This window comes from Rhipicephalus microplus, chromosome X (assembly GCF_043290135.1).
Source record: "Rhipicephalus microplus isolate Deutch F79 chromosome X, USDA_Rmic, whole genome shotgun sequence".
NCBI classification, from domain to species: domain Eukaryota; kingdom Metazoa; phylum Arthropoda; class Arachnida; order Ixodida; family Ixodidae; genus Rhipicephalus; species Rhipicephalus microplus.
In genome coordinates, this window is record NC_134710.1 from 372,106,993 (window position 1) to 372,118,003 (window position 11,011).

At 43.7% G+C, this 11,011-nt stretch overlaps 1 long non-coding RNA gene across 1 annotated transcript; it reads right to left on the bottom strand.

Annotated features, from left to right (window-relative positions):
- Positions 1–8,176: 8,176 nt before the first annotated feature.
- Positions 8,177–10,579, bottom strand: LOC142776383 (uncharacterized). Its single transcript, XR_012887497.1, has 2 exons — positions 10,363–10,579; positions 8,177–10,044 (listed from the first exon to the last, which is right to left on the bottom strand). It is a non-coding gene; the product is annotated as an uncharacterized LOC142776383 (long non-coding RNA).
- Positions 10,580–11,011: the final 432 nt, after the last annotated feature.

The following is an 11,011-nucleotide window of genomic DNA, read 5'->3' on the forward strand; positions in this document are numbered from 1 at the left end:
CTCAAATTTTGCCAGCTTGTCTGTGAACATACAAGAATCAGCCCGTACAACACACATTATGGTTAAAAATTAGGTGTCATGACCCCTCTAAGGCAACTTATTTCTGTGATAATTGTAGTGATAACTGTGCATGAACTCAGACTTTAACATGAATTATTTACTTTTGTGTTTTCATTGTTATATTTGGACATGACATAGTTTTCCCTGTAATGTATCTGTTGTGTCACCGGTGATTTTCTCTTCCTTGTTTAGCTTAAGAGGATGATATGTACACAAATTCTGTAAGCAATAAAATGCACTTACAACACATCTTCACCTTGCCCCGCCGCGGTGGTCAAGTGGCTAAGGTACTCGGCTGCTGACCCGCAGGTCGCGGGTTCAAATCCCGGCTGCGGCGGCTGCATTTCCGATGGAGGCGGAAATGTTGTAGGCCCGTGTACTCAGATTTGGGTGCACGTTAAAGAACCCCAGGTGGTCTAAATTTCCGGAGCCCTCCACTACGGCGTCTCTCATAATCATCAGTGGTTTTGGGACGTTAAACCCCACATATCAATCAATCAATCAACACATCTTCACCTTGTACACCTCAAGTGTTGTTCACCACTTTGTTCTGCCAAGGAACCTGGTCGTCTGTGACGAAGTAGTGCGCCAATTTATCTCGAACTTTCTTGGCATACCTGCAACTCATAAGTGCCATGTGAAATTTGTGTCAGCATAGCCTGATGGAGGACACACACTGTAAAAGGAGCATACTGAGCTTGAAAATCTCACGCGTAGTTGCATTTCAGTGTCGTAGTCATGACACTACATTGCCAAAGTGTTCCTCATTTTTATGAATTAATGAGTGCTACCTCTGTTGTCTATTTTCTACGGCATCATCACAGCTTCTGATAGAATGCATATTTACTGACTAACTTTAGAAATTTCGATATGTGAAGTTCCATGACAGCCAAGGTCAGCAACTGCTCGCATTTGGACAAAATCACTGTACACTTTTGAGAGAACGATTGCCCTGTACAGTTAAACCTAATTAAATAACTCGGTCAGCTCAAAATTCATCATAATTGATGGACCCGTTCAATAGGCTTCAGCAAGGTACTCAACAGGAATATCGTTTTGTTTTGTTAAAACCTCATCTTGTGCAGCACATGGGTGTGCCCGCCAATTTGGAACAAGGTTGACCTCTATGTTCTCTTAATGCTCCCTTGTTAACATATATTCAGCTACAATAGGAAAGTAGAAGAATCAAAGACTCATTTCTGTTAAGTAGACACAGTCTTAATTGGAACAAACAAAAAAACTGATATAAGTATATAGGATGCTGTTGGTAGTAATTATGATATAAATGTGAAGAAACCAAATGGACGTAAAGATTGGCACTTCTAGGGACAAAACTTGTGCCCACAAATCTCCCATAAATTGACCAGGGAGATTTGGTAGAAGCTACCATAGTAGAACATAGCACGTTATATTCGATTGATTGATATGTGGGGTTTAACGTTCCAAAACCACCATATGATTATGAGAGATGCCGTAGTGGAGGGCTCCGGAAATTTCGACCACCTGGGGTTCTTTAACGTGCACCCAAATCTGAGCACACCGGCCAACAACATTTCCGCCTCCATAGGAAATGCAGCCCCCGCAGCCGGGATTCTAACCCGCGCCCTGAGGGTAAGCAGCCCACGTTATATTCGAGGGTCAGAGGTTCATTTCACCGGCATCAAGGTATCCTTTCACTATGCTTCTTTCTTCATATTGTCATTGTGAATACTACTAGCATCTTCTACACATTCCCTTGCTTTGATGTATGATAGTACTAAAGAACTTCCACCAACTGATGCTTACATTTAAAAGTAGTAAAACTTGACTAGCTCTTGAGCAACAGAGACGATTTGACATACACGTAGTGTTCATGTCTTTACATGTTTTCTTTTAAAAGTGCATTGTAAAAACGTCGCTGCAGAGCAACATTTCTTACAATGTGTGTTTGTCGTATGCTTTAACACAAAACATACTGTCCGAGCACTGTTTATATGCCCATTACTAATGCAAAACGCATGTGAGCCTCTCGTCTGTGTCCCTTCTGTATCCGTCAGTCTTTGTCGGTCGCGCACTATATGTGTATCGGCACCTCAACAGTCATAAATTGAATGAAAGCATACTGCGCAGCATTGCAGCCGGTAGGCCTTGATGGTATGAGCGCTCCGCCGTCTGCTTCCTCGTCCCTCCAGCTTTCAGGTGAAGGATGTCCTTCCCAATCCTCGCTGTCTGTGGCGCCGGGGGGGGGGGGGGGGGGGGTAATAGGCAGTGGAGGATGCTGTGGACTCCTTAAGGAGAAAGTTATGTAGCACTATGCATGCTCCGATGTATGCCTTTATATTGACTTCTTTCGCCTTAATTGGTCGGTGCAGCACCCTCTACCTTTGTGCCAGAATGCCAAAGGTATTCTCAATAGTGCGGCGTGCCCTGGACATCCTATAATTGAAGACGCGACGCTCGTAGGACTTGTCGTCGTCTTCATGCAGTGCTGAAAAGGACATCACTGAACATTGTAGTAAAAATAAGCTCACAAGCCTTATATAACATAACGCTATCATTGGTGATAACAAATGAAACATGCAGTGAGCCGTGCACTGTCACAAAGGTCCAACAAAGATGCTAACTTGCCAACACAGATGTTTCTGTAAGAAACCTTCAAAGACCCCGATAAACTGTATAACTCTAATTACCTACATCCGTGCAAGAAAAAAATCTCGAAATTCAAAACAATGATCACACAAGGAAGCAGAATTAGGCGCACTAGTCGCCAGTGTGTGCTTAAAGAGTACGCCCTTGTTTTGCTCCTCATTCTGAGTTTTGGTGGCTTTCCTCGCATTGCTCCAACCGAGCCATTTTTGCATACTTATGAAGCACGATTGCCTACTCAAACACTTTTCTACTGCATATTGCTTTTAACAAATCTCACAGGTCATTTGTCGAGTCATATAATGACGAAATTTGTACCTCTCTTTATTTTTTTTCAAATGTAAGCAGCGAGGTCCTGCGTTCACCCGTGTTTGAGGCATAATTCGGACCACATATTGCTCGGGTGTAATGTGTTGTAATTGTACCAGTGCAAGCACCTTCTTTCCCACAACATTAAACACGTGTCCAATTACGAGAGAGGTGGCCCAACATTTTTCCCTAAAATTCACACATAGTCTACATTTCCACAGACACATCACGGTGCAACAATTCCTTAGTAAAATTAAGATGGCACGTAATAGCTACAATACAATGGCTTTAGTCCTGAAAGCTTGTGCTGTTACTTACAAAATAGTAAACACAAACAGGTAATGATGTCTTGAGCCACCTATCTGATGTCCAAAATGACAACAGGGATCGTTGTAGCATACCTTCTGCAAAGCTCTTGCACATAAATTGAAAAAAACTAAGCCTTTCTTTCATACATTCTTAACTTACTCCGTCTTGCGTATGGCCGCATCACGTACTCCTTCAACGGGAAGGCCTCGTCTCCGACGAAGACGTAAGGGAGAGGACCCTCGTTGCCCATGGTGCTCACTGGTGGCAAGCCCAGTGCTCCTTGCAAAATATTTTTTTTTGGAGATTGCAGCGGAAGAAAATCCCACCGTCACTTTCACTTCCAGCCCGAATTCCACGTATATGAACCTGGGTGCAAAAGTACTGTAGCTATAAGATTTTCAACAAAGGCCAGCCACCAATACTCGTAGCATGTCTTGAAACCCATTGTCTTTCTATGAAAAATGTTGTTTGACCATGCCCTGTAACTGCGTCCGCATACAATACTCATTGTTACGTCAGTGGTGCACAAAATAACTAGACACCTATATTGTTTTGTGCAGCATTCATCTCTAATGAGTTACCAAGTTGCGCAGCAGTCCGCCACTCTCAAGGATGGACTACTGTATAGCCTTCTAAAGTTCTATGTACACGCATGCACACATGGCAAAGGAAAATCATACACATCACTCAACCTCTTGAATATCACTTGTTACTTTGTGCATTAATGAAATTGTCAACACCTAGGCTCATAATGCTGATGCTACCTTACTAGTGTACACATTTCAATACAAGAACCCAGAATCACCTGTATTATGCATCACACACAGCAAGCAGCGACTTGCTGAATGAGCCCTTATAATTGAAGTCCACAGACCCGAGTTCGCAGGGCACTCTATAGTCACGTACTTGCCATCTATAGTACCGAGGCAGTGAAGGATGTTCCACCTCTCGTGAAATTCTTGTGAAATCTGCAAAAAAAAAAAATCCAACCAATGATCGCCTTCACATACGTTGCCACTGCTACGAAATGTACATCTGGCTGCTTCAAATACTCAAAACTTTTTGTAGCCAAAAAGCAATTCTAGCTAAATATGTGCCTCTCCTGAAGGGGCCCCGCCGCGGTGGTCTAGTGGCTAAGGTACTCGGCTGCTGACCCGCAGGTCGCGGGTTCGATTCCCGGCTGCGGCGGCTGCATTTCCGATGGAGGCGGAAATGTTGTAGGCCCGTGTACTCAGATTTGGGTGCACGTTAAAGAACCCCAGGTAGTCAAAATTTCCGGAGCCCTCCACTACGGCGTCTCTCATAATCAAATGGTGGTTTTGGTACGTTAAACCTCACAAATCAATCAAATCAATCAATCTCCTGAAGGGACTCTTAAGTCAATATAACAAAGGTTATGACACTGATGCTATGCCAAACAGGTTTCCTACAGGTTTTACAATGAACTCTGATAGGCAATCTGCATTTCCTAGTGAAACGGAATGTTTACTTCAATTATATGCAAGTTATTGAGTACTAATGAACATAAAGCCCTTGGTGCAATGCATTTTGCTTATGATTATCTTCATGCACTCCCCTGTGTTGAGAGGGTCAGGACTACGATGAGCTAAACATAAGCCCATCATTCCCACTTTAGTTCAACATACATTTCTCCCTTCCTGTAAAGGTGTGTTTCCAGTGTTTTGCCACAATATATTTGGGTTAACATAGGCTGATCGGGCTTGCATTGCACTTCTTACATGCAAGCACATTCACTTTTTGATGTCATTTCTCAGTTAAAACCGAACTCTCACACATCAGCCATGAGTATTTTGGTGGAAAACCTTGCAATGTTGCACACTCCTTTAATGACTGAGTTACCTTTACGTTGCGTTGTATCGACTTTGCCAGTAAAGCTGCTGCTATTGAGTTGTGTGTCAACCACCTTCACTCTGAACACACGATAACTTGTCTCACCCATGCATACACAAATCTATCAAATAGCGATTTTGTGTCCTTAGTTATTCCAATATATTGTGCACAACCTAAAAGGCAGTGTCCTGAAGTGTGTGCTATTTTGGTAACGTTCTAGCTACATTTCAATTGCACCACACAAAGCAGCACAAGCCAGCAATGTGTCAATATCGTTGCTGCAAAAATGCTGGAAATACTAGCCTGCCATACCTTCATCCACTCATCTGCTGTTGAAGGGTGCCGGAGGTACAGTGGCTGAAGTACAAGCCAAAGGGCCTCACTGACCTCCGACAGTATGGAGGAAACGGTTTATCTTTCCGCTAGGAAGTTGAAGGCCACGTCCCTCTGGGTTTCGCCTGTCGCCAGAAATCTGGCAAGGCAATGAGATGCAGCAATGAAATAAATAAATACACTGAAATTAGCATGCATTAGGTACACTACTCGGTCCTTATGACGGCAATCTTTTCAGAAAGAGTTTTTTTGTCAATTAAGCACATTCACTAATTACTTTACAGGTGATTGGACATTTAACATTTAGAGCCTCACTGCTCTGCTTGTGCACTCTGCAAGCTCTCGTATATGCAGTGAATATTTCTGTGCGTACACATTTTGGCGAATCATAAGCATGCATCAGCCTTTTCATGGAAGAGCGTACGTGCTCATATCACTCAGGTTGACGAAGAGCAACCTAAACGTACCTGTAGCAATTTGCTTAGCATGGATTTCTGAAAAGCTGTAAATTCAAAGAGAACCTATTTCACAAAACGTACATCACTCAAGTCTGTTGTTTAAATTGCTTTCACACAATGTGCTACCGTCCACAATACGTTTTGCTACTGCACTACTGTCCACAGTGTATTGGGTCACTGTCAATTTAACAGAACATACGTATAACTCTAGCAAGGTGCAGGGGTTAGCGCTGCCCATGTTTGTGAGAAATTTCGCATGTGTACTTGCGCAAACACACACCGTCGTACATGCAGATACAAAAAGGGTGGTTGGTTGAACCTCCTCCCTTCCTGAAGCTGAAAAATATTTTTGGCATGAATGCTCTTTGAGTGCCTCGAACAGCACATCAGTTTGTCCTAACAATTTGTGCATAATTGTACTGGCAAAGCTTAGGATTGTGTTTCACTTATTTTATAACATCATTAATAATTGCACTTTATATAGTACCTGTGCATCAGGATAACAGAAAACGGGAACTGACACGTCCACAATGTGATGTCATTGGGTAGCACAGAATGCCATTTTCTGGGATTTTACAAGCGGAAACCACGTACTGATTACGCAATAAGCCACAACAGATGGTTTTCAAATATTCACCACCCGTGATTCTTAATTTACGTGCGCAACAAACGCGCCAACTTAAGTGCATTTCGCCTCCACCTAAAGGCGATCGATGCGGCCGTAAACAAACTCGTCACCTACGCGTAAACTGCCGACCGCAGTAACGACTGCACCATCGAGCCCGTATACGTCATAAATGCAATTCGTTCTATCCGCCCAAGCAAAACTTCCTTACAAGCGAAGCGCTGCCGCAAGCCACAGCATATTAATCTTCAAACCACACGCTCTTACCTAATGGTCATGGCCAGGCAGTCGTGCACTGAAATTGCAGGCCGGTAGTCTGTGTCCTGCTTGGATATTGCGGGGCGCAGCAGTTCGAGCAAAGTATCGAAAGTTCGTGGCGGCATCCGCATGAAGCTAACCACCAAAAAAAGAATGAGATAACATGTTATGCACTACATTATTAGCACGTAAAACAACCATAAACTTTCTCTCGGAAATACTCCTCGTCGTGCGAGCGCAAGTCGAGAAGCAGACGCCCTGTGTGGCCAGCCACTTCTCGCGAGCGAAGGGATGGTCTCACCCACCACCGCCTTGCTTGCTTTGAACGTTTTGGTGCTGCCAGCACTGACACGTTGGCTGAGCACATCAGCACCACCACAACCTCTTCTTCATCACTCGACTCGAAGTCTATGATGCTGCCGGGAGAATGCTACGCAAACACAGCCGTCAAAAACAAACGCGTCGCGCTCAGCGGGCTCCGTATCTGATGAGCTGATCGTCGCCAGTCGCCCAAGTTCTCGTTGATAACGAGATCTTTACGTGACTCTCCGGGTTTGCGACTTCCGATCGACGTCGTTCGCAATTTGGTCGCCAGTCGCAAATGGTCGCGCGACCGCGGCTAGTCGCCGGTGTGCTCCAGCCTTTAGTGTTTATTCCCTCCACACATAGTCGCGCTTCAATCGCAGCTTCCATAACTCTTCATGCTAATCTCGCTATAGCAATAAATTTTGAACCGTTTTCGCCTGACCCTTCGCGATCATTGAAATAGATATTCAAGCTTGTTTCACGATTTCGAGTACTTCGTATGAGCCGTCTCGATATTAAGTGAACAGTAATGTACAAGAGGGAGAGAGGTTACAAAAAAGTGGTCAACGATTTAGGGTACTTGGTACTCTACTATGGGAGAGCAGAAAGCCGTCCCGTGGGCCTCACACTGGATGAGGCCGCATCGACTGAAGTTACGAAAACATTACTGTGTTTAGAATAAGTTGTTAACGATTTAGAGTACATGGTACACTACTATGGGAGAGCTGAAAGCCGTCACAACTAAGGATATTTCCCTAGAGTTAGCAGCACTGTATGTTTAGATGGGGGGGTTGGGATTTGAAAAAGGGGGTTTCGATTTAGAGTACAGGGTACTCTACTATGGGAGAGCTTAACCCAATAATTCCCAGTATGAGAAACATTTTTTCAAACTTCAAAATATTTCTTTGCCATGCTCTTAGAGTCACTAGGAGTACAAATGTTCAATAAAAAACTTGAAGATATAGTCTGCAAATTATTAATGGGATGTTGCATATGTGCAACAATGGGCAGTAGTGTATAAAACGGATGCCAAGACAAGTGAAAAAAAAAAAACTTTTTATTGCCACCAATTATTTTGGCGAATTTTCAAATTGAAGAAAGCACAAAACTGAAGCATAGCTGTTTGGCGCCTACTGGTGAAAACTAACAAAACAGTTACAGTCTTTGTTGAAACACAATATCACCTTACACTTGGCACACGAAACATAGGTGTACCCTCCTGGGCATGCCTTACAGCTGTTCCGTTTTGCATTCCATGTGGGCCAGTGCTCCTTGCTGTCTCTTCTGACATCCCGGGGGACATTTAGGCACACTTTCTTGAATTGTGTGACATTCTGAATCGAAGGGCGCCCTGGTGGTCGTTTGTTGAGTAAGATCAGACTTGTTTCGAGCTCAGAGAGAAATTCTCTCAAGGATGTAGGGGCCATTTGTGCTGCTGGAGAATTCTCTTGTGCATGAACCATGCATTAACAGCTGATATTTGAGCGTGTGCCAAAACAAATATATATACCAGCGTTTAGACCTGTTAGAAAAGCGATAGGAGAAGCCCATTTTGTCAAGAAGATCCACGCCACCCATTGATCTGTTGTAGGAAGGAATGATCGCTGGACAATCGAAAAAAATGTGCTTTTTCTCCTTGCTGTCCCACCTTTTGACTGATGTAAGCGAGTCAGCACCAATGCAGTTCGAAAGAAGAGTAACAGTGCGGTTGTCATGCCACTTCGCTGCCGCCATTGTCTTTTGGTCACACAAAGTGACTGAAGTATCACAGGTGCCCCGACCTTGCTTTTTCATCAATTTCTCATCCATCAACTTGCCGCAGCTCAGTCTGTTTTCACGAACCGTACCAATATAGGAAATTCCCATTCTTGAAAGCTCCTCTACAAGCTGAGGGCCTGTGAAGAAGTTATCAGCGACGACTAGGTTGTCGTCGCGCTTCGGTAGGCTGGAACACAGCTGGAGCACGACAGCAGCTCCCAACCCAAGCTGGTAGCCACCCTGGCTGCCATAAAAACCTTTGTTGCAGCGCTGGTAGACATCAAAATTATAACACAAACCTGATTCCCCGGAACGTGCCCAAAGTTTTAGACCCCATTTACTCTTTGGTTTATTAGGCATGTACTGACGAATGTAACACCGCCCACAGAAAGGGATCAAGATTTTGTCCACTGCAGATTTTTTTTTCTTGGGGCAAGACAACCATGTTGCTGCCCAAGGAACTGAGCCATGGGCGCACTTTCCAGCATTTGTCTTCTTTTACTTTGTCATTGGCCGCTTCATTATCGAAAAAATGCAGGTGGCTTGTGATCTTTTCGAATCTGTTATGGGACATTACCTGGGCTACTAATTCATATCTACTTCCATTTTCCCAGTAAGCACGAACCCTGTGCATGTTTACGAGTCCCATCCTGAAAAACATGCCCAGCACAGGTGTAAGTTTTTCTACGGTGAGGTTTAGAGTGGTTCCATGTTTTTGAAAGTAGTACTTATTGCTTTCATCGACGACAGCCTTTAGCATGGATCGAGAAACAAACATGTCAAAGTATTCCACTGCACTCAGCGGCTCTGCAGGTGGCAGCGGAAAGTTGTTCTCGAAACTACCTGCCTCGATATCAAAATCCTTCTTCACCCATGTGTACCGCCTTTTCGTGTTCCGCGGTGTTCGATTCCGATCTACAGGAGGCGCATCTGTCGAGGTAGCAACCTCTTCCTCAGCTTCTTTTACCTCAGTTTGGATGGCATCTCCTTCATCACTGCTGTCTCCAGACACTTCTTCGTCACTTTTTTTTCATCAGCGGAAAAATCGCTCTCATTAGGGTCGATAACATCTAGGAGGTTTGCATGAACAAAACGCTTCGGCCTCTCTTTTAGAACAGAATAGAATGTTGAGGTTGAAATTGCAGTATGTCCCTGAAAAACTGTTAAAACAGCAAAATTAGCAAACAAACATCCTTTCACACACTCCAAACGAAGGCGTGTCACGATATGTAAGACGCGTTTTAAGCAGAAAAGCCAAGTTGCATATTTGCAACAATGAAAATTGTGGCATTTAGTGCCCACTGTTGCATATTTCCAACACACCACGTGCAAAAAATATTTTCTCGAACAGAGCAAGCAAAAAACTAACTTTTGGATTCTAGATTACTGTCAAGAGTGTTTCGAACACACATTCAGTGAAAAAAGCAGCGCAGGTTAACTTGAGGGCTCGTAAAAAAATATTTACAGTACCTTGTTTGCGGAGCTCGACGACGACGTGGATGCTGCCACTTTGAAAACTGCAGATACGACGAATGTGGCCCCCAAGCGGCTGAAAATTGTACTGCGTGGAACGAAGAACCCTCAAAATAACATAGTATGAACAACTTATACCGGTGCATTAGGATCCTTGCAATCGGCAGGGCACGGACATGGGTGTTGCAGATATGCAACAAGGGGCAATAATGGGTTAAAGCCGTCCAGTAAGAGTGGCCTTGAGGCACTGTATGTTTAGATATAAACAGAGTGGAAAATGAAACGTGTGCACGACGCTGTCCCGGAACATCAAACTTGGTCCATCCGTCATCTACATAAACCTCCATAGTGAATCAAGTTATGGTTTTGATTTTGGGTACTTTTACGGATTTGCTTGATTTGTAATTTGTTCATTAAAACATTACCAAAAGTATCAATCGGCTCCAAATTCATCTTCTAATGAAACTAATACGAGATAAATATATTACTGAGAGTAGCCCTATAAAACATCAGAAGTTATCACAAGCTGCGGGTGCTTCGTTTGAGAGAATTCCCCTCTTCTAGTGTCTCCAGATCCTACCGAGAAAACAAGTGCATACTCTTCGTAAAGGAAGCCCATCAAATAGAAATATTGAATTTTACCAAT